The sequence below is a fragment of the Leopardus geoffroyi genome, chromosome D4 (genome assembly GCF_018350155.1).
Source record: "Leopardus geoffroyi isolate Oge1 chromosome D4, O.geoffroyi_Oge1_pat1.0, whole genome shotgun sequence".
NCBI lineage: Eukaryota > Metazoa > Chordata > Mammalia > Carnivora > Felidae > Leopardus > Leopardus geoffroyi.
The window spans coordinates 19,252,993-19,271,828 of NC_059342.1; the positions used below are offsets into that span (position 1 = coordinate 19,252,993).

At 39.6% G+C, this 18,836-nt stretch overlaps 1 protein-coding gene across 2 annotated transcripts in view; it reads right to left on the reverse strand.

Moving 5' to 3' along the window:
* Positions 1–18,836, reverse strand: part of GNA14 (G protein subunit alpha 14) — a 209,111-nt gene that overhangs the window by 109,939 nt on the left and 80,336 nt on the right. The window lies entirely within an intron of this gene.

The following is an 18,836-nucleotide window of genomic DNA, read 5'->3' on the forward strand; positions in this document are numbered from 1 at the left end:
ACAGCACCTAGCCTAACCATCTGCACAGAACAGACATACACATGCACGCTGGCTAAAAACCAAAGGGCCAGCAAGACAACATCCTGCCATTATTCTCATCTTCCAGGACTTGACACAGTGCCACGCTTAGAGTTAGACAGAGACGCTCCCAACTTTAGACGACCTTGCCCTGAACCTCCTTCACCTCCTTACCCAATGTAATGGCAAGGCTATGGGACCAAGGGGACAGGCCACTTGTAGTCTATGTCCTCTCCCCAGCTTCACAGCCATGCTCCAGGTGCTTAAGATCCTAGAATTCCACTGGCCCTGGGCCCACTTCCATTGCCCATGTGGACCCTTCCCCAATCCATCCTCTTGAGCATGAACATGCCACTGGAATGCGCATCCCTAAACCTGAAGTACAGCTAAGGGACAGATGTTTTGAGGGGGTGTTGACAAAGCTTGGTGTGTTAGCCCGAGTGCATGTCAACCTTCTGCACTCTGTGTGGGGGTGGGGGTGAGGGTGGGGGTAGGGGTGGCAAGGAGACAACAGCTTGGCATCCAGCTTCCATGTGTATTCTCACCCGGGTCCAGCAAATGTTAAGTGGCTCAATATGCACTCAGGGTTGAAGAGGTAAATATTAATGGCAAAATTCTCTTATCTCTCACTTTTACCTAGGACATACTCTCCAGCCTCAGTGTATTTTGGCATAGATCTACTCATTAGAGAAATAACTGACTTTCAGTTATTTGCTGAAAGGACTATAGATTAAAATGAGTACTTGTTTTCACAGAGGGCTTCTAAGAACTGAAGAAAAAACTTCAAAAGCATGGAAGAATGGTACCTATTATTGGCTAAATATGCTAAGAGTCTTCTGACTTAGCCAGTGTTTCTGGACCAGCCACATTACCCAGGAAAATTGGGAATGATGTCACATGGTCACATTCAAATCAATATCCACTCTGAAATAACCATCACTACAGGGTACATCTAGGTTCCAAACGCATGCATTATCATAAAATACATTCAAGTTAGGCACTCCAGTGTGAAATCAATTTGACAATACTAATGAAAAATGCATTTAAAATATCTTTGAAGTAGCCATTAAATTGTACTTCATATATTTTCCTAGGATCCAACCATTATCTATACTTTGAAATCGAAACAGAATCTAATGGGAGATGGAAATGAGATGGTCTTGGCAGGATTTCACCCAAGTCAGATTGTCCACAGGAAAAACACGATTAGTTATAGGCTACAGTGTGCATATTAAAATGGTCATTTCCATATTCACTCTCATACACTGAAAAATTAGTTACCGTAGGTCTCAAGCTCAGATTTGAGATTTTCCCTTACTGGTTATGATACTGTAAGCCTAATTTGTGCTTTAAATCCTCTATGGAAATGCAATTCAGCTCTGATTTTCCTGATGAAACTGAGTATTTTCAAGCAGCCTGGTAGTCTTTGGCTGTCCCTGCCCCCACCTGAACATACACGAATGAATGCTTTTCCATTATAGACTTAAGGGGAAAAAATTCAATCTCCTTGGCAGATTAGCTAAGAATTTCCATTCAACTTTGTACAGAACTTACATGCCCACATATCAACAACCGAAACCAAAAATCCTTGGCTTATGTTTTCTGACACAGTTTGATGTACATTCTCTAGTTCTTTTCCTCCTCCCCCTCCTCATTCTTTCTCAGATTCTGGATCTTCTTGGGTTCCCAGAGGATACAATTTTCATTCATCCATCAATTTTTTATCATTTAAACTCTGTTCTGCAGATAAGCAGGGTTTTTCTTTATGTAGATTGTGACATCTGGTCAACCACCAGTTGACATAAACTCATCTTCTATCTACCCTATCCTGCCCCTTTCCCCCATGAAATACATCTGTGACAGATACAAGACTCATTAAGGGTACACAACAACTGGGATCTCATCAAAGACATACACATACACTCACTCACCCATCCTTTCGCATAACTTCAAGTCACCAGACCAACAGGTGTGGAAGCTGCCTATGGATTGAAGCTAAGCTCTCTTTACATGGAAACCTGCCCTGCTCCTAAAGTCAGGTCAAGTCCAGCCCAGGGAGGAAAAGTCATGGAAAAAATCCATTAAAAATGATTGTTTTCCTACTAGATCTTTGGGAACCAATTTATTTTTTAATTGCAGCTGTTAATTTTTTTTAACGTTTATTTATTTTGTTTATTTTGGGGGAGGGAGGTTTTTTAATGTTTATTATTTATTTTTGAGAAAGAGAGAGCATAAGCAGGGGAGGGGCAGAGATAGAGGGAGGGAGACACAGAATCTGAAGAAGGCTCCAGGCTCTGAGATGTCAGCACAGAGCCCAAAATGGGGTTCAAACTCACAACCCATGAGATCATGACCTGAGCCAAAGTCAGACACTTAACTGACTGAGCCAGACTTAACTACAATATTTATTTATTTTTGAGAGAGAGAGAGAGGGAGAGAGAGAGAGAGAGAGAGAACAAGTGGGGGACAGGCAGAGACAAAGGGGGACAGAGGATCTGAAGTGGGCTCTATGCTGATAGCAGAGATCCCCATGTGGGACAAACTCACAAACCTGGAGATCATTACCTGAGCCAAAATCAGATGCTTAACACACTGAGCCACTCAGACCCCCCTTAGAACCAATTTTTTAAAGGGGGCAGTGTGTGAATAGTGTGCTCTTCATTTTTCTTAAATGACAATCATTTTTATTCTTTTTGGCTTACTTGGTAAAAAAATACATGTAGTGGTTTTAGAATGACAGTATTTGCAATACAGCCTTAATATAAAGAATTTCAACTCAGGCAGCCAATCGTTTCCAAAAATTTCTAAGATAAAATACAAAGAATATACAATATCCAGATTCTGGGGGATTATTTATCTGCTGCTTTTGTTTGTTTTTGTGGGATTTTTGGTGGGTTTTTTTTTTTTTTTGGTTTGTTTGATGGGGAGTTTGGTCAACAGTGAGGAAAATGCAGAGGCCTTGAGAGACTAAGATGAGCAAATCTAAGAAAAAGATTTAAATATGAGAATAATGGTAGAAAAGATGCTTGGAGCATTTTTAGGTTTAAAGCCTTGGTTTGGGGCACCAAACAAAGAATTTATTAATGAGCTTTCCTAACTGGAGTTAGAGAATGATAAGCTCCTCTTGGTCCTGTATCTGAGGGATGTTACATGTTATACCTGCTGGTAAATTTGATGATTTTTCTTATGGTATATCTTTTATAATAATTACTTTCTATCCCTTTAAGAATTTCAAGCTCACCTCACCAAATATATATTCTGATAGAATAAAGGAATCAAATGCTATAAAAGACCCAGTTCATCCAGCAAGCAGAGGCAATTTATTCCAGAATCATCTACCGGTGAAGCCCTGGTTAGCTTTGATACCTCAGAGAAACAGGAGCAAATTAAAAATCATTATCATCTTGGGGCACCTGGGTGATTCAGGTGGTTGGGCATACAGCTCTTGATTTTGGCTCAGGTCATGATCTCATGGTTCCTAGGGTTGAGCCCCACATCAGGCTCTGTGCTGACAAGTGTGGAGCCTGCTTGGGATTCTCTCTCTCCCTCTCTCTCTGACCCTCCCCTGTTCATGCACGCGTACACACACACACACACACACACACACACACACACTCCCTCTCTCTCTCTCTCTCTCTCTCTCTCTCTCTCTCTCTCTCCCCCTCTCAAAAATAAACATGAAAAAAAATTAAATCATTACCATCCTACCTTAGGTTTTTTAAAATGTCTCAGACATTTTGCATTATTATAACCAAATCTAATTAGACCTGTTCAGCACCACAATTAAATGCCTCTAATCTGATCTCACCTGCTTTCCAACTAGTATCTAGCAATGGAAATCTTGGCAGATAATGGAACACTGTAATGTAGGCTGACAGGTAAAAGCAAAGGTAACTCAATCCAGGGGTTTCTTTTTATCTTTGCCTCTCTCTCTTTTTATTCCTTTCTTTCTTAGATTTCATTTAAATTCAAGTTGGTTAACACACAGTGAATCCAGAAAGGACCACTGCCATTTATCTAGCGGTGACATGATCTACTCTAAAGAAATGTGTGTCCCCAAAGGCTTCTCAAAATCCCAAACTAGGTTTTTGGAAGCTAACAACCCTCATACATCATTCAGAGAAGGTTCATAAATATTTATTATTAATGAAATGGTAAAACCTCAATTATCAATCTTGTTTTGTTTCTCCTCCTATCACCCAACTCTTGAATAAGACAAGCCTCCTTACACTTCACCTCTGCCTGAGACTATGCAAGAGACACACAGGGAGAAAGTGAGGAAAGGTTTGTTTACTGACAAACTCTGTGCCAGCCACCACACCTGCCATTCTCATAAATGGCATCTCAATAAATAGTGTTGCACCTAGATCTTAACCATCTGGGAAAAAGTCAGATTTGTATGGCACATCAAAATAAATCCCAGATGAGTTGAAGATTTATATGCACAAATAAAACACTCAATAATCAATAGACTTCAAGGAAGTAAAGGTGAATATTGGTCCAATGTTACATTGGAGAAATTCAGATTATTTTGGTGTAAACAAAATGCAAAATACACCATTTAAAAAAATGAAAAAAAAAAAAAAAAAACCAGACACCTTGCTAGGGAAAATCTACTCCAACATAACAAAGAATTTACAGTCTTCATTTATTTTTTTAAATTTTTTTTTTCAACGTTTATTTATTTTTGGGACAGAGAGAGACAGAGCATGAACCGGGGAGGGGCAGAGAGAGAGGGAGACACAGAATCGGAAACAGGCTCCAGGCTCCGAGCCATCAGCCCAGAGCCTGATGCGGGGCTCGAACTCACTGACCGCGAGATCGTGACCTGGCTGAAGTCGGACGCTTAACCGACTGCGCCACCCAGGCGCCCCTAGTCTTCATTTAAAGAGCAGATCAATTTTTAAAAGACAGTATCAACAGAGAAAACATGGAAAGTACAAAAAGGCAATTCACAAAAAGAAAATGCAAGGAGGCATATGAGAAATATTTGCCTTCACTATAATGAAAGAGCACAAATTAAAACCATGGGAGTATGAAGGACAGCCTACATCATCATTCAAAATGTGGTATTATGTTATGCAGAAATTCCAATTCTAGAATATGTAACCTAAAGAAATGGTTGGATGTGTAGCAAAGACATACATAACAGGACAGTGATTATGTTATACGTAACACCAAAAAAATAAATTTAAAAGATTGCACAGTGGTAGGAGATGAAATCAATCAATTACAGGGACACTACCCAATGGACATATCGTACAGCCAAGAAAATCAATGCAAATGAGTACTTACTGACATGGAACTATTCCTAGTTCAGTAAGTGAGAAAGTAATGCATAAAACCTACATTGCAAGGAGGGAGTATATTAAAGATTAAGAGGGCTCCCTCTGCTCAAATTCTAGGTCTGCCACTCACCAGCTGCCTAAACTTGAACCTCATTGCTCCCTCAGGAAAGTGGGAATGGGAATGGTAGGCACACTTAGACCAGTGCTTATTCCATAATAAATACTGAGTGTATTACCTTAAGGCAAAAGTTATCTGGATTATTTTTATGCTTACGTGTACACACATAAATACACATAGTTACCAGTGACAGTCACTGGGTAGTAAGCATACAGTGTTATTACTTACGCATATGCACAAAAAAGTAAACAAAATCCCATTCCCATTTGGTTATGAGCATATCACACACATTAAATGTCAAAGTGTAAACCTAAGAGTTTCTGCAGAAAAGTTTTAAAAAGCATTAGGATCAGTTTACTGTCAGGAAGAACAGGGATACAGTCTTTTTTTCCTCCGTATTCTCAGTGTGAGGGCTTCATAACCTGTCGGCTATTTGAATACTAAAGTTATCCATTTTATATGAACCTTAAAATGATATTAACTTTTAGTAAAAATTTCAGATCCCCAAGATAATTGGGTCAAAACATTCTCTGATAAGACTTGGCTTAAAGATCTACATTTCTTTTTTTTTTTTTTTTTTTAATGTTTGTTTATCTTTGACAGAGAGAGAGAGACAGAGCATGAGTGGGAGAGGGGCAGAGAGAGAGGGAGACACAGAATCTGAAGCAGGCTCCAGGCTCAGAGCTGTCAGCACAGAGACCGATGCGGGGCTCGAACCCACGGACGGTGAGATCATGACCTAAGCTGAAGTCAGACGCTCAACCGACTGAGCCACCCAGGTGCCCCAAAGATCTACATTTCTAAAATGAAGACTTGAGTTGCATAATATTTCTTCCTAAACCTGCAGAAAAATATGAGCTTTGTGCTCTCAATTGTTCACAGACACGTAAGCTTATTGCACTATGCTGGAGGCCAAACTGGGATCTCATTTCTACTTTGACAATTAAAGATAAAATCTTATACTCGAATTACATGTTTTTTGTGGGTGATTTTTCTTTTTTAAAATGCAAATGTAAAAGTGATACTTTTTGTCCATCTGACTAGCAAAAGTGAAACTCAGATAATAATTGAACACTGGTAAATGTATATGGAAGTTGAAATTTTCATGCATTGCTGTTGGGGACAATAAATTAGTACATATGCTCTGGAGAGACTTTGGCAACATTTATAAAATTAAAAATATGCCCTAATCTGGATTGCCCTTATATGATACTCTGGAATTATTATTTCATTTTCTTAGATGTGATCATTTTACTGTGGTTACATAAGGGAATGACCTGGCTATTTTAGAAGATCAATGATGGAATATTTAGGAGGAAGGTCTAAAACTTTAAAAGATTCAGTTAAAAAAAAACCCCAAAACTTCTTAACTTACCCATGTATGTATGTAGGTGGGTATGTATGCTCTATCTATATTTAAAAATGCCATAGACTGAATGATTGTGCCCTCCCTCAGAATTCCTAAGTTGAGACCTAATCCCCAAGGTGATGGTGTTAGGAGATGGGTCCTTTGGGAATTTCTTAGCTCATGAATAGGATTAGTGCCCTTGTAAAAGAGACTCCAGAGAGATCTATTCCCCGTTCTGCTATGTACGTACACAGCAAAAAGGCAGCTGTCTATGAACCATGAAGTGGGCCTGTCACCAGACACAGAATCTGCTGGCAATTAGATCTTGTACTTCCCAGCCTCCAGAACTAAGAGCAATAAATGTCTGATGTTTACAAGTCACCCAGTCTATGGTATTCTGTTACAGCAGCCTGAACATGCACGCACGCGAGCACACACACGCACACCTCTGAACTTGAGCATGCACGTGGACACAGAGATTGAGAGGAAGAGGGGGAAGAGGTGGGAGGAAGGAGAGAAAGCTTATATGGTGAAATTAAGTAACTGGAAAATTTAGGTAAAATGAAAGCAGTTGAGTATTATATGTTCTTTCAACTTTTCCACAGGTTTGAAAATTTCAAAACCAATGAGTTGAAGAAAAAATGTGGCACATCTTCACATGTACAAGGCAGCATGCACTACTGCACTGTTTGTAATTGCACAGGACTGAACATGGCCCCGGTGTAGGAACAAATGGGTATTTGTTGCAGGCAATGTTTTCCAGCAATGAAAAAGAGAGCACTGGACCTGGAGTATAGCTACATAGATAGATCTTATAAATCAGTGTTGAATCAAAGTTAAATAAATAAAAGCAGGTTACTAAACAAGGGTCACCTACTATATATTTTAGAGGTTCTATAAGCACACACAAACTGAGTTGTTTCATAGTTGCAAAGCTATAAAAAATACGGAGAATGGATTCAGAGAAGTCATGGTAGGCACCTGAAGGTGGATACTAATGAGGTGCATGTGGGGATCATGAAGAAAAGGGAGGGGCCATGAGACAGTTTATAGGTAATACTGATGAAAGCCATCCAATTCTGAGTATATCTGGGAAAGTTTACAGTATTTTATTTTTAGCTTAATGGATACAATGTTTTAGAAAGGAATAAAATGGATTCATTATACAACAGAATCATTTCAGGCTACCATCATGGCATCACAAATGCATCTCCATTTGTACATTTGCAAATCCCAGAGAGCCAAGCCTTCCTCCTCTTTACAACCCAGGCCCGTCACAACTGTGTGCCCTGAGCTCTCTCACTTGTGTTTTCTAACCAATCCCAGCTTTCACAAATCAGAAGCTTGCTTGGAAATTGCTTTGGGAGTAATTAACATGCCATACGCATGCCATGGGTTCCTTTTCTTTTTCATTATGGTAAGCTGAGACTCTTAAAGAGACTCATTAAGAGACTCTTAAATACAGAGAACAAACTGAGGGTTGATGGTGTGGGTGGAGGGGGGAATGGGTGATGGGCATTGAGGAGGGCACTTGTTGGGATGAGCACTGGGTGTTGCATGTAAGTGACGAATCACAGGAATCTACCCATGAAGCCAAGAGCACACTGTATACACTCTATGTTAGCCAACTTGACAATAAATTATACTAAAAAAAAAAAAAAAAAAAAAAAAAAAAAAGACAATAGCCCTCCTGAAACCCTTTCTTTTGACATGGGCTATTGTCAATGTAGAAATAAACCAATGGGGGTAGGGAGGCCCCTCTACTGCAGCCCTGCTCTGTGCCTGTTGGCGAGGAGGCATACAATAGATATGTGTACCAAATAAACAAATGAATGAATAAGTGAATGAGAAAGAAAGGAGACAGGAGAGGGTAAAAGGGAAGGAGAGAAAAATAGAAAGATCAAGAGGCAACTGATTTAGTGGGACTACGGTGAGTTAGCAAAGCCAGCCACATCTCCCAGATTTATTAAGCCCAAGAACGATTCTGGGCCCCTTGGGAAAATAACCATAATGTGGTATGTATCAACAAAATCACAGAGAAGTCAGAGAAGACCACCTTGCTATTTCTAGTGTTTTTTTTTTAATTTTTTTTTCAACCTTTATTTATTTTTGGGACAGAGAGAGACAGAACATGAACGGGGGAGGGGCAGAGAGAGAGGGAGACACAGAATCGGAAACAGGCTCCAGGCTCTGAGCCATCAGCCCAGAGCCCGACGCGGGGCTCGAACTCACGGACGGCGAGATCGTGACCTGGCTGAAGTTGGACGCTTAACCGACTGCGCCACCCAGGCGCCCCTAGTGTTTTTATGTTCTAGGGCAAGTACAGGCATTTTGCTCAGTGCTCTCTCTCTCCATAATTACTCAAACCATATATCATTAAGAACAAAATATTGGTTAGCAGGGAATATGAATGGCCCACATTTGGGAATCTTCTTGGCAAGGAATGAAACTGTCTTTTAAACGACTGATGAAAATATGATGGAAAAACAAGAGTAGGCCTGGATAAACACTATAAAGAAGGAAGCGAAGTTTAAAAACTGTTCCTCCCCCAGTGGAACAAGGAGTACAACGGTTCAAAGATGATTGTTTCATGGGAGACAATGGCGCCAGAGAAGGGTAGGTTACCTTTAGCTTCCATCACTAAACTAGACAATCCTTAATCAAGAATGAAGAGGAAAGAAAAAATATATGCTTTCCAAGAGAGGGTATCATTTCTAAAATGTTTTTACATTTGCGATTTATAACCCTATTTATGAGGAGAAACAGAAGGGACCTTAGGGATTATTTTCCCCAACTCCCACATTTTACCAATGAACTTGGAAAGCTCAAGGTATGGTAAAAATTTACATCCACAACCTAGGACTCCACCTCTACATTTTCTATTTTCTGCATGGTACCACTTCAGTTTTTCCTTCACCTTCTCCACCCATGGAAAACTATCTCAGTTTTCCAGTCTTCTGAGACTTCTCTTAGGAAACTTAATTAAAAAAAAATCTTAAGGATATTTGAATATAGATTGGACATTTCATAGTATGTTATTAATATTCTTAGATGGGATAATGGTATTTTATGTAGAAGAATGTTCTTAAGTATTAGAAGTGCCATGCCATAAAGTCTGCAGCTAACTTTTAAATGGTTCAGCAAAATGCCATATAGATAGGTAAACAAATATGGCAACATGTGTATAATAACAGTGTAGACGGAAGAAGAGGAGTTCATTATATGGCTTCAATTAATCTTTAAAATGTTTAATACAAATGAGGAAATAAAAATGTTTTTAAAAATAATCCTTTTAAAGCATTTTAAATTTTGAGTAATAGACTCCCTACAGCCACCCCGTAGGCCATAAGGTGCCTCAATGCAAAAGGGAAGGCTAACAAAGAGTAATTGGTAGTCTTTAGAAGGAGGGATTTTTTTCTAGCTATGGAGGAGACACGAGGGTTCAGTGTGCAAGCACTCATGGTGCTTGACCACCACATCTAGTAAGACACAGGGTGGCAAAGGGGCTGGGGACAGAGGAATATGGGATTTGAAAGCTCAGGGGAGTGGTTTCATTCAAGATCTTGGAGCCAAGGGGTGCCTGGGTGGCTCAGTCTTGAAACTGACTCTTGGTTTCAGCTTAGGTCATGATCAAACAGTTCCTGAGATTGAATTCTGCATAGGGATCTGTGCTGACAAAGTGGAGGCTGCTTGGAATTCTCTCTCTCCCTCTCTCTCTGATCCTTCCCCATGTGCATATTCTCTCTCAAACTAAACTTTTTTTTTTAGTTTTATTTTTTTAATTTACATCCAAATTAGTTAGCATATAATGCAACAATGATTTCAGGAGTAGATTCCTTAATGCCCCTTACCCATTTAGCCCATCCCCCCTCCCACACCCCCTCCAGTAACCCTGTTTGTTCTCCATATTTCTGGTTCTCTTATGTTTTGTTCCCCTCCCTGTTTTTTATATTACTTTTGTTCTTGTCCCTTATGTTCATCTCTGTCTCTTAAAGACCTCATGTGAGTGAAGTCATATGATATTTGCCTTTATCTAATTTTGCTTAGCATAACATCATCCAGTTCCATCCACCCAGGTGCAAATGGCAAGACTTCATTCTTTTTGATTGCCAAGTAATACTCCATTGTGTGTGTGTGTGTGTGTGTGTGTGTGTGTATGTGTGTATATATATGTATATATATATACACATATATATACATATATATACATATATTTATATATATATATATATACACACACATACCACATCTTCTTTATCCATTCATCCATCAATGGACATTTGGGATCTTTCCATACTTTGGCCATTGTTGATAGTGCTGCTATAAACATGGGGGTGCATATGTCCCTTTGAAACAGCACAGCTCTTTCCCTTGGATAAATACCTAGTAGTGCAATTGCTGGGTCGTAGGATAGTTCTATTTTTACTTTTTTGAGGAACCTCCATACTGTTTTCCAGAGTGGCTGCACCAGCTTGCATTGCCACCAACAATGCAAAAGAGATCCTCTTTCTCCACATCCTCGCCAACATCTGTTGTTTCTGAGTTGTTAATTGTTAGCCATTCTGACAGGTGTGAGATGGGATCTCATTGTGGTTTTGATTTGTATTTCCCTGATGATGAGTGATGTTGAGCATTTTTTCATGTGTCAGTTGGCCATCTGGATGTCTTCTTTGGAAAAGTGTCTATTCATGTCTTTTGCCCATTTCTTCACTGGATTATTTGTTTTTTGGGTGTTGAGTTTGCTAAGTTCTTTATAGGTTTTGGATACCAACCTTTTATCTGATATGTCATTTGCAAATTATCTTCACCGTCATCTGCCTTTTAGTTTTGCTGATTGTTTCCTTTGCTGTGCAGAAGCTTTTATTTTGATGAGGCCCCAGTAGTTCATTTTTGCTTTTGTTTCCCTTGCCTCCAGAGATGTGTTGAGTAAGAAGTTGCTGCAGCCAAGATCAAAGAGGTTTTTGCCTGCTTTCTTCTCGAGGATTTTGGTGGCTTCCTGTCTTACATTTAGGTCTTTCATCCATTTTGAGCTTATTTTTGTGTATGGTGTAAGAAAGTGGTCCAGGTTCATTCTTTTGTCTGTCGCTGTCCAGTTTTCCTAGCACCACTTGCTGAAGAGACTGTCTTTATTCCATTGCATATTCTTTCCTGTTTTGTCAAAGATTAGTTGGCCATATGTCTGTGGGTCCATTTCTGGGTTCTCTATTCTGTTCCATTGACCTGAGTGTCTGTTCTTGTGCCAGTGCCATATTGTCTTGATGATTACAGCTTTGTAGTACAGCTTGAAGTCTGCGATTGTGATGCCTCCTGCTTTGGTTTTCTTTTTCAAGATTGCTTTGGCTATTCGGGGTCTCTTCTGGTTCCATACAGATTTTAGTATTGTTTGTTCTAGCTCTGTGAAGAATGGTGTTATTTTGATAGGGATTGCATTGAATATGTAGATTGCTTTGGGCAGTATCGACATTTTAACAATATTTGTTCTTCCTACCCAGGTGCATGGAATCTTTTTCCAGATTTTTCACCTCTTTGGTTAGATTTATTCCTAGGTATTTTATGGTTTTTGGTGCAATTGTAAATGGGATCGATTCCTTGATTTCTCTTTCTGTTGCTTCATTGTTGGTGAATAGGAATGCAACCGATTTCTGTGCATTGATTTTATATCCTGCAACTTTGCTGAATTCATGAATCAGTTCTAGCAGTTTTTTGGTGGAATCTTCTGAGTTTTCCATATAAAGTATCATGTCATCTGCAAAGAGTGAAAATTTGACCTCCTTCTGGCCGGTTTGGATGCCTTTTAATTCTTTTTGTTGTCTGATTGCAGAGGCTAAGATTTCCAATACTATGTTGAATAACAGCGGTGAGAGTGGACATCCCTGTATTGTTCCTGACCTTAGGGGGAAAGCTCTGTTTTTCCCCATTGAGGATGATGTTAGCATTGGGTCATTCATATATGGCTTTTATGTTCTCGAGGTATGATCCTTCTATCCCTACTTTCTTGAGGGTTTTTATCAAGAAAGGATGCTGTATTTTGTCAAATGCTTTCTTTGCATCTAGTGAGAGGAACATAAGGTTCTTGTCCTTTCTTTTATTGATGTGATGAATCACATTAATTGTTTTGTGGATATTGAACCAGCCCTGCATCCCAGGTATAAATCCCACTTGGTCGTGGTGAGTATCTTTTTTAATGTATTGTCAGATCTGGTTGGCTAATATCTTGTTGAGGATTTTTGCATCCATGTTCATCAGGGAAATTGGTCTATAATTCTCCTTTTTAGTGGGGTCTCTGTCTGGTTTTGGAATCAAGGTAATGTTGGCCTCACAGAAAGAGTTTGGAAGTTTTCTTTCAGTGTCTATTTTTTGGAACAACTTCAAGAGAATAGGTGTTAACTCTTCCTTAAATGTTTGGTAGAATTCCCCTGGAACACCATCTGGCCCTGGACTCTTGTTTTCTGGGAGATTTTTGGTTACTAATTCGATTTCTTTACTGGATATGGGTCTGTTCAAATTTTCTATTTCTTCCTGTTTCAGTTTTGGTAGTGTATATGTTTCTAGGAAGTTGTCCATTTCTTCCAGATTGCCCATTTTATTGGTATATAAGTGCTCACAATATTGTCTTATTGTTTTTATTTCTGCTGTGTTGGTTGTGATCTCTCCTCTTTCATTCTTGATTTTATTTATTTGGGTTCTTTCCTTTTTCTTTTTGATCAAACTGGCTAGTGGTTTATCAATTTTGTTATTTCTTTCAAAGAACCGGCTTCTAGTTTCATTGATCTGTTCTACTGTTTTTTTTCCATTCAATAGCATTAACCTCTGCTCTAATCTTTATTATTTCCTGTCTTCTGCTGGTTTGGGGTTTTATTTGCTGTTCTTTTTCCAGCTCTTTAAGGCATAAGATTAGGTTGTATATCTGAGATCCTTGTTCCTTCTTTAGGAAGGCCTGGATTGCTATATACTTTCCTCATATGACTGCCTTTGCTGCGTCCCAGAGGTTTTGGGTTGTGGTGTTATTTTCATTGGCTTCCATGTTCTTTTGAATTATCTCTTTAACTTCTTGTTTGGCCCATTCATTCTTTAATAGGATGTTCTTTAGTCTCCAATTTTTTGTCACCTTTCCAAATTTTTTCTTGTGGTTGATTTTGAGTTTCACAGCATTGTGGTCTGAAAATATGTGCGGTATGATCTCCATCTTTTTGTACTTGCTGAGGGCTGATTTGTGTCCCAGTATGTGGTCTATTCTGGAGAACGTTCCATGTGCACTGGAGAAGAATGTATATTCCGCTGCTTTAGGATGAAATGTTCTGAATATATCTGTTAAGTCCATCTGGTCCAGTGTGTCATTCAAAGCCATTGTTTCCTTGTTGATTTTTTGATTAGATGATCTGTCCATTGCATCTGTCACACCGTTGCTGTGAGTGGGGTGTTGAAGTCTCCTACTATTATGGTATTACTATCAATGAGTTTATGTTTGTGATTAACTGATTTATATATTTGGGTGCTGCCACATTTGGTGCATAAATGTTTACAATTGTTAGGTCTTCTTGGTGGATAGACCCCTTAATCAAAATAAACAAACTTAAAAAAAAACAACAACTGTGGAGCTGGGTTTAGACAACAGAGTCCAGAGAGGACATGGTGAGGCCCAATAACAGGGACCATTTTCCTTGTCTTTATTAACACAACTTTCAACCCAGGTAGTACCCTTCCCATTCAAGTAGGACACTGGTCAGGCAGAATCTTGGAGTCTGAAACACTATATATAAAGGTGCATGCACCATACTGGAATGTTCCATAAGCTTTTCCATATTTAAGAGTAGGGATTTTTTATTTCAAACTTGCTATAATTTTCTAGCAATTGATTGTTACTTTCCAATAAGAGTGAACTGTGATTCTTTTTCTTCTAATAATAATCCTTTCTAAATCGTGTATTAGTGCTGAAATCTGCCCCCTCTCTCACGACCTTTGCCACTGTTTTTTCCAAATGCAATTTGGAAAATTGGCCCATTGCAAAGTCTTGGCAGGGATTGGTTGTTATAGAACTATTAGACATAGCAATACCTCCAGATTCCTTATTTCTTGAAATAAGGAAACACAAAATTCCTCATTTTTTTTCCTTCTGTAAAAGCCTTGAGTGGCAGAAAAGTAATCTTTAAAACATACCTAACCCTAGACACAACATTATTATACAACATATGGCAGTAACTGAGAATAAGTGACTCTTTTTCAGGTAGGTAAGACTGCTTCAGGTTTAGGAAATATATTGCTCCATTATTGGATTAACCTATCAATTTAAACATCATCTGATAAAATTCAATACCTGTGCCTGATTTTAGTAAACTGGGAATGAAAAGTGACTTTATTAACCTGTATCAGATATTATTCCTAACAGAAATACATTTAAAGCATCCCCACTATACTCAAGAGTGAAACATATCTGCCATTGCTGCTCCTATTCTATATTGTATTGGAGGTCCTAGCCAAAGAAATAAGACAAGAAAAAGAAATACACAGTATAAATATCGGATAGTCAGAGCTAAGATTGCTATTTGACTGCTTAGAAAATTCTAGAGTGATACTTCCAGCAAAATGGTAGACTGTATTGATGCAGATGGACACTATGCCACTACAAACAGAAAATCTGGATAAAATGTAAGCAGCAAAATTTTAAGTCCACAGCCAAGCCTTAAAGACAGAGCAATCATTCAGAACTACAAAGAACAGATTGTGCCCAGAGCCACCTCTGTGCTCAGATGCCTCATGTGATATAACCTATCAGGACTTCCAGAGGAAAGGATTTATGGGGTTCCCAAATAGTATATCTAAACCTAATGATAACAAAATCTTACCTATAAAGTATGTCTAGGGAGTAGTAGAAACCAGGTGAGGCTGTCCACTCAGAGTCAATAGGGAGAGCTTGCACCCAGATGTCTTTGCATACTACTCCTCCCATAAGAATAGGGGAGGGGAGGGGAGGCTGAGGTCTGCCTTCTATAGAAAGTCAGAAGTAGCTTATAAAAAGCAGAATATAGAAAATAATGATTTTTCCAACAAAGAGAGTCATTGCTTTTGTTTACCATTGTATTCTCGAGAAACAACTTCAAAGCATCTAACCCAGTGTTGTATCTCCCCTAGGAAGCACCATAGTGAAAACAGAAAAACTATCCTAAGCATCTGAGCAGATGGGGCTGAATATCCGCTCCATCCAGTGTTACTTGACTCTGTTCTTTCTCCTCCCTTTGAGCCTGATTTGAAGTCTGTAGCTCTTACCACCTCTCATGCATCAGAGGACAGATCTTTTCTCTGGATTCTTAGCTATGATTCCACAAATTCCTCTGAGCCTCAAGTCTTGTTATGTATAAGAAATTCAATTGTTTATCTCTATCAATTAACCATTTGAAACCCCAGTACTCAGAATGGGACACATCTTTCCAGAGGCTGTTTCTATGGGCTTCATCCTAAGCTCCATCTGCTACCAAGCAGCACAACTCCTGGGAAGACTCTGGCTTGGAAGTAGCTCACTATGCCCACCACCAAACCTGGGGAAGCACACAGACAGAAGGTCCAAATGATGGCCTCTGCTTCAAGAAATTTATTGTGAACTCAAGAGATGACAGACCACCAGAAACAGACCATAAGAGTGAAACAAAGGTCTGGTGGAGGCTGGAACAAAAAACTGGGCACTCTCTGGCCAGAGGGCAGAATGAAGAAGGGCAGTTGATCTGTATGCCAAGAGATAGGTAGCACTTTGATGGGTGGAAATGGAAGAGGAATGTGCTCCAAAGATGACTATGGCTTACAAAAAGGCATTTGAGTAACACAGTGTATGTCATGGAGTGATGGCAACCCTGTGTGTATAGGTCCCTCTGCATGCTTGTGTTGAGGGAAGAAATTCTTTTATCAAGCTCTGAGCTTGCTAAAGTCAAAGTGACTGATTCAACAAAACCATTTCCTTGGCCATTTTCCCCCATTGGAGCTTACCAAAAAAAAAAAAAAAAAAAAAAAAAAAAATGACAATAAAAGAAACTAACTCAGGGCACCTTGGTGGCTCAGTCGGTTAAGCATCTGACTTCACCTCAGGCCATGATCTCACGGTTCATGAGTTCAAGCCCCGCGTTGGGCTCTGTGCTGACAGCTCAGAGCCTGGAGCCTGCTTCAGATTCTGTGTCTCCCTCTCTCTCTGCCCTGCCTCCGCTCACACTCCGTGTCTCTCAAAAAATGAAAAAAAAAATGTTTAAACAAATTAAAAAAAGAAACAACCTCATATATGCAACTTGCCCCTCGAATTACTGAATATTACAGTGCAGCATAAATGGCCCTTCCAGCTCCTTCCTTTGGACAGTCATGGACTGATAGGTTTACATTTTCAGTGTCTGATTGTAAGCTGTTGAACTAATTCCACAAATGGAAAAATGCTTCCATCAGGTGGTGTTAAGTGTAGCCTTGTTATGTGACATAAACCATTGGGCTTAGACCAGACGATGATTCTTGCAACATATTACATCAGGGATGCTTGTATTCATGGCTGGGGAGCTTTAAATTATATTATGCTAGGGCTCACCCCTAGAAATTCCCAAGGTGATTCTATCACATCTTTATGGTTGACAATTACTAGGCTAGAGCTACAAACTTTTTAAACGTTTGTTGTTGTTTAACTTTCTGAGAGTAACAATAAGCTGCATTATATTTGATGAATATATGTATAAATCAGAATGGAGATAAACTATTTAGATAGAAACAGGTGCTTACTAGTCTTACCAACATAATTCACCGTGTTAGCATGCTACCCCCATTCTGACAGCTATTACAGCAGGAGGATCTACTCAGTCCTTCTCTAGCTGGAGTAGTACAAGCATCTCCAGAAAGACCTCTGCACACAGAGATACATCTCTCCCTTCGGTGAGGAGACACTATGTTTCCAATATCCCCAAGGTAACGAGCTGGGGCAGGGAGTTAATAAAGAAAAATATCATCCCAACAAAAGTTTCCTTAACTTTCTGGAAAAGAATAAACCCACTCTATCTGACATCCTGAGCTTAATTTTTCTAGCTGCCACATGGCTAAATGAAAAAAAGGTAAGCCACATTAAGCCCTTGTCAGAGAGCTTGCCTCGCTGGGATGGGAATTCTCAAATGTTTGGTCTTCCCTTCGAGAGCTTTCACTCTAAACACCAACCTACATTTTTAAAAATATTTTTATGCAGAGATTTCAACAAGCTTCATGCATCATCACCTTGTACCTTTTAAAATATATGGCATGGCCCATCCCCTCTAGGCCTCTGAGGACACCCTAAGTTGAGCAGGGCAATAAGGAGGGGTCGTTAAGCTAGCTCATCACACCTGGTCTCATCCATCCAAGTCTGTTTGGTCAGAATACCTTCCCAGAACAAACGAATGTGTCAAATTCCTCTGTAGGTGCCTAACAGAGGATAGAAGTCTTTTAAACAGGGGAGAACAGCGGGGCACCTGGGTGGCTCATTCCGTTGAGCCTCCGGACTTCAGCTCAGATCATGATCTCAAGGTCAGTGAGTTTGAGCCCTGCATCGGGCTCTGTGCTGATAGCTGGGAGCCTGGAACCTGCTTCAGATTCTGTGTCTCCCTTTCTCTCTCTGCTGCTCCCCTGCTCATGCTCTGTCTCAAAAATAAAAACATTAAAAAAAAAAATTAAAGAAGGGAGAACAGTAGTAGTGAATCAGGAAAAAACACCATAAAATGCCAAGCAAGTGGTATCAATATTTCATAGTCTAAAAATTGTCCATCAACAGATGAATGGATAAACAAAATGTGGCATATACACACAGTGGAATATCATTCAGTGTTAAAAAGGAAGGAAATTCACATTTAAGCCACAAAATGTCTGACCCTTAGAAACATCATGTTCAGTGAAATAAGCCAGGGCAAATATGCTTTCTCTTGCACAAGGTACCTAGCTAGAATAGGCAAAGATACAGAAAGTAAAATAAAGGTTCCCAGGGCGGGGGTGGGAGGGGGGGGAGTGTGGAGACAAGGGAACAGAGTTGTTTAACGGGTACACAGTTCCTCTTTGGAATGATGAAAAGTTCAGGAAATGC